The sequence below is a fragment of the Boleophthalmus pectinirostris genome, unplaced genomic scaffold (genome assembly GCF_026225935.1).
Source record: "Boleophthalmus pectinirostris isolate CB_2022bp ecotype Guang Dong unplaced genomic scaffold, ASM2622593v1 HiC_scaffold_12, whole genome shotgun sequence".
NCBI lineage: Eukaryota > Metazoa > Chordata > Actinopteri > Gobiiformes > Gobiidae > Boleophthalmus > Boleophthalmus pectinirostris.
In genome coordinates this window covers 1,573,497-1,579,497 of record NW_026571018.1, presented here as the reverse complement: position 1 = coordinate 1,579,497, position 6,001 = coordinate 1,573,497, and positions in this window count along the sequence as shown.

Below are 6,001 nucleotides of genomic sequence, written 5' to 3'. Positions count from 1 at the left end.
CACGGCTGAATCAAAACCTGCCTGACAGGAGTTCACTGCCCATGTGCAACAGTAGTGTTTAGTGTTTTGCCAGAAGTACATAAAAGTGGTCCCAGGTCCAGATCTCAGTTCAGTCTGGTCCCGTGCCCTCTGTCACATCTTGAGCCATCCAATCAGATCTGTACATGTCAGTGACATGTGCAAAACAAAGGAGCTCATGGGTCGCCCATCATTTCCAAACAAAATGACATTTCTCTCTCCTCAGATGAACAGAATTTAGTGTTTCACTAATTCTGCAGAAATTCGTCATGTTTTTCAGACCCCTGTGATATTTCTTTCCTCATTAGCAGCCATATTTGTTTTGATACAGGCGGACCATGCATGTCTCTGATTGGTAAATCCCCCTGTCAATCACGCCCATCTGAACTGTGTATTCTGGATCCTATTCACTATCTTTACAAAGTAAATCATATAGGCTGTACTTGAGACTCGTACCACTGTCAGTATTGTAAATAAATGTACTGTCTTCTTTCAAATACTCTTAAAGTGGCTACTTTAGATACTTTAGTCTTGGTATTTCATGCAGTATTATTGATTATGAATTTGTTAAAATACTTCAAGGCCTTAGTTAAATGTTAAAGAGGACATATTATGTAAAATAGACTTTTTTTTAACATTTGATTTATGTATGTTTGAGTCATCTCCACATAACATTTTCAATAATGAAAACACTGAAATAAAACGCTACAGTGAAACTGCACTATGAAGAGGCGGGGCTTGTGGGATGTGCTGTTTTGAACAGCAGCTCGGTGTTAGTGTGAGCTCACAGATCAGTGCTGGGCTTTACACTGATGTGTGTTTTACACCTGTAACACCTGACACCAGATAAAGAGGCTTCACAGACTTTAGATTCTGTTCCATTTGTCCCATTACAAGACAAATCTACGAGCACATTTATGAACACTACTATGAGCACGAATATGAGCAGGACTATGTTGGGACACTGCATGTTTGAGTAATCTAGTGATCTCTCTTGGGCCATAACCAAACCATCAAACCATCCTTTATGATTAGCAGTGATGATTGTCACAATTTCTGAAAACATGATACAACAACTTGACACACCTGGTGTGATGTGCAGTAGTTTCATTAGTGGGATTCATGCAGATTGAACAAGTTCCATGTTGGGAAATGAGAATACATTTTCTGAAAACACATTTTAAGTAACTGTATTGTAGTACAGTTACTCTTTCCTTTGGTGGTACTCAGAATACAGTTACTTTTTAAAAAATGCTGCTCTTGATTTTCCTTCTATAATTAGACCAAAATAAATGCACAACAGAGTGCACCAAAAAACAAGCTGTTTGAAAAGATATGTTTTATACTATTGTATATACTATTATATAAGGCAACTTGTGTAAAAGTAATACAGTACTTGTTAATGCAGGTCTTCAGTATTTGGTAACTAAATACACTGCCAAAGTATTCTTAACAGCCCTGGTAATGTCAGTCTGAAGGAGGAGTGACTTAGTGCAGGAGCAGGGGAGAGACTCAGAGCATCAAAAATGAAAGTAGTTACAAGGCAAATATAGCACTTTCAAAACACTAAAAGGTAACATGGTGATGTAAACATGTTTTGTGCAAGTAGTTAATGCCCTTAAAAGTGTAAGATCCCTCCTGAAACTGTGCCTCTGAGAATTCAGTACAGTTCAGACATCTGCTGCAGGCACAGCTCCTCCACTTGAACATAAACACTTCCAAAGTGCTTTGTGCATGAGTCTGCATTAGAACACAGACACATCCAATATGTTTTGTGCATATTATATAATAATATATTCTATATTAGTGCTAAACCTCATATCAGAACTGTCCTAAGGGAGAAGGGAACACAATGTGTGCACCACATGTGCCACAGGTCCCTGGGGAAATTCACTTATGAATGCTTCATAAATGTGCTGAAAAACAGTTTATTTTTAGCAGTGGGTTCTGTGATCAGGGTGACCCAGCCAAGAACTGTTGCACTTGATTATAATGACAATAGTCATCCATTTTATATAGTGCTTTCAGTAAACCTACAGACACTTTACAGAGAAACAAAACTGACAACTGAATATTGTGGCCTTAATAATATTTATCCTGATTTCAACTTAGTGTGTTTTTGTAGAACCCAAAATCACAGCAGCAGTCAGCTCTTAGGGCTTAATAACATTTAACCAACAGAAAGTTTGAGAATCCAACAGTGAAACAGACATTGGTCAATAACAAACAACAGACAACAGACAGACAACCTCACAGTTAACAAGCACATTGAGAAGTGTTCCAGAGCGCCCCCTGTCCTTTAGACCCTTCTCCTGCAGGAAGAGCTCACAAAAAACTCAGTGGAAAAAAACTGAATCCATGAGAAGTACCACAGTGAAAGAAAGATCCTCTACACAGAGTGTTTTGTGGAGCTGGAGCATATTATTGAATATAATATTGAGCAGACCAGGGGTACAGCGTTCTGTGGGTCACTACATTGATCATATTTACATTTCCACCGTTTCTTCCATACCCTTTCCCTACACTTATAACACTTTAATGTGGTTGGTTATTTTCTTAAAGGTCTAAGTACTAACAATATTAAACCTAAAGCAGTCTCGCTCTGAAAGCCCCACCACACACTGGGCCCCTCCCCATACACTCTTATTCAGAAGACTGTGAAAGACTAAGCCTAAAGGTATTTTATCAAAGTCTAACTATTATGTACGCTAAGTTCATTTAAATATATGTGTGCTCTTGTGCTTCTGATCTCCTCTACATGATTTGATCTCTGTTACATGATCTGATCCCCTCGAGATGATCTGATGACGATGAGCACAAACAGAAGCATACATCTGCAGCAGGTAAGAGTTCACTGAGCACATGAGTCTGAGAGTGACTGTGAGCATCTATGAACTGCAAAGTCATAAACATGGGCTTTTAGGCTTCAGATACTAAGGCCCAACAAGTGTAGCCACTAGAGGGGCACGCCCACTGGCTGCACTATCACAGAACAGGCTCCTCGTGTGTAAAGATCTCCTGCTCAAAAGGGTTGGATGGTTTTCAGAGTCTCAAACCTAATAAGTAGCCTACAAAGCATTGACGTGTTACATCTTCCCCAACGACACAATCTAAAACAAAACCAGTGTGCTTCTAAAGTTTGCTACAATAAACTGTGCAAAGAGGTTCTCTGCCGCCACCTGCTGTTGAGTGGACACATGTGCACCTGCTTTAGAAGCTGTGTGCACACAGGAGACACTGGGAAGCAGTAGGTCACCATCTCCCACAATGTGCCAGTTCATAGTGTGTAGGATCTTAGACACATTTTGATAATATATCAGGAGTGTACAGACTCAAAAACACATAAGACAGACAAAAAAACAAAAACAAAACAAAACAAAAAACCAGTGGCAATATTAAACCAAAAAGGTCAAACAAAATAGAGCACATATTATTCATATTCTTCACTTAAGCGTTTATTGGTTTGATAAAGTATTTAAAAAGGTCCAGTGCACAATAGAAATAACTGTTAGACTCGACTGACTGCTAACATAACATAACAGTTAGTCTCTGCCCTTATAGTGTCATTGTATCATTTGGCAAGACACCACACACCACACGTGGGCTTTGTGATCTGTTGTGGTGAGGTTGTGGTCAGAGGTTGTTGGTTGAAAAGCATCCACAAATGCTTCTTGTTTTTCAGTTTCAGTTTTTTGCTACTGCATTGGTAGAAAAAAGTCACTCTTAGGCCCCTGAGGACATAGTCGTGTCCACTTACAAAAACAGCCGAAAATCATGACAAAGTCATATTTTTTCATACATTTTTTACTAAATTTTTTACTATCCCTGCTCTAATCAAAAATACATATTAAAAATGTAATACATGTTTAACCCTTCAAATGACAGTTTGAAGTACATCTGACCTAAATGAACTCTCAAATTAAGATACTGTATCTTGCAGAAAAGTGCAGCTCTGTGAAGAGACAAGCAGGACTGTGTGCATGTCCTCAGGGTCCTTAGCGTGACCATGTGTGGACAGTGGGACATATGAGACTGGCATTTCTTTAGTCAACCTTTTGGCTGCTCCTGATCTTTGGTTTGGGCACAATTCCAGTGTGAGCTCCAGTGCAGCCCACAGGACTAAACCAGGACTAAACCTGGACTATGCCGGGATCATACCAGGACTATACCAGAAATATACAAGGACCAAACCAGGATTTAACCCAGACTAAACCAGTATTATATCAGGACTAAACCAGGACTAAGCCAGGACTAACATGAGTTAAACATGTGTGAATGAAATAAAACACGACTCCAGGTCTGTTTGTTGAAGAAATGACATTAGAACATAAGTCAGAAACAGTGCAATGTAATGTACTGGGCCCTTTTACTGATCCCACTTTTTTTTTATTTTAGTTGAATCCAAAACATATAATACAGACTTCAAACTATATATAATACAAACTTCAAGTCAAGTTGTAAAAAGGCTGGTCAATATTAGGGATGCACCAACCTGATACTGGTATCTGATATCGGTGCTGATACTGAAAAAAGCGGATATCAGCTTCCAAATATCAGTTCAGTCGATATCCTGGCTGATTATGGGATGTCTCATAGCTCTGTACCGCTGGCTATGGTTAAGGAGATATGATCCCTCCATCCATTTTCATCCACTTTATCTGGGGCCGGGTCATGGAGTCGGGCAGGAAGGCCCAAACTTCCCTCTCAACACATACTTCCTGCAGCTCTTTCTGGGGGATTCTGAGGCGTTCCCAGTCCAGACCAGACATAATCCCTCCAGCGTGTCCTGGGTCTTCCCCGGGGCCCCCTCCTGGTGGGACAGATGTGCAGGAGACATCTGGAACAGATACCCTCACCTCAGCTGCTCCTCTTCAGTGAATGATCTAACAATACCTCTAAGGGAGTGTTCACCCACCCAGTGGAGGAAACTCATTTAAGCGCTTGTATTCATGATCTTGCCTTTTCAGTCATTACCCAAATCTTGGCCATAATTGAGGGCAGGATTTAATGCAGATGGGGGCAGCTAAAGAGAATATAGCTGGATTGCAGAGTATTGTTGTGATACAGTGAGTTCTTGGGTCTAGTCTCAGGTTCAACATTTATGAATGTACTTTTGGATATTTCATGGCAAAGTGCAATATAATTAACAGGAAAAACTGTCTCTTGCCCCATATTTGGGAGTAAGATGTCATCACATTCTCGAATCTGAGCAATAAATAAATAAATGAAGGCTTGGGAACATTTGGACACCACATCCCAGTTTTGAATTTTGAAAATCCGGTCACCTTCATTTGGAGAGGAGTTCCAGTTTTACAGTGGCAATAGGAATTTATATAATAATAGCATAATTTATTATTATGGACAAAATAGCAAAATAAAAACACCAGGATCATGTAGAGCAGGGTAATATGAACATTTTAAGACCAAAAGGCTCACAGTAGCAGTGACAGAGAGAGAGTGACTTTTTCTTTCTTTTTTAAAATGTAAAGTATGTACGTTTATTTAGTGCTTTTCACAGACATATGTCACAAAGACACTTTACTGTGCATTATTCACTCACTCCACACTCAGTTGTGGTAAAGTACAAATGTAGCCACAGCTGCCCTGGGGCAGACTGACAGAAGTGCAGCTGCCAATCTGCACCATCAGCCCCTCCGACCATCACCATCACTTATGCACTTTCACTCACTTTCATACTAGGCAATGTGTGTGAAGTATCTTGCCTAAGGACACAGCAACAGTTTTTTCCACTGGTGCCCCTGTGGCACCTGGTGTTCCCACTGGTCTCCCATCCAAGTCCTGACCAGACCCTGCCCTGCTGAGCTCCTGAGATCTGACGGTATAGCCACAAAGTCAATGAGACCGAGTTTCAGTGGAGCCGGAAGCACCTCCATGCTCATTTCCTATTTGCCAACCGCCGCGTTGTAATATCATAGTTGTTTTTCTTTTCCACAGTGTGGAGCAGTCTGGACTTGTGTGCCTT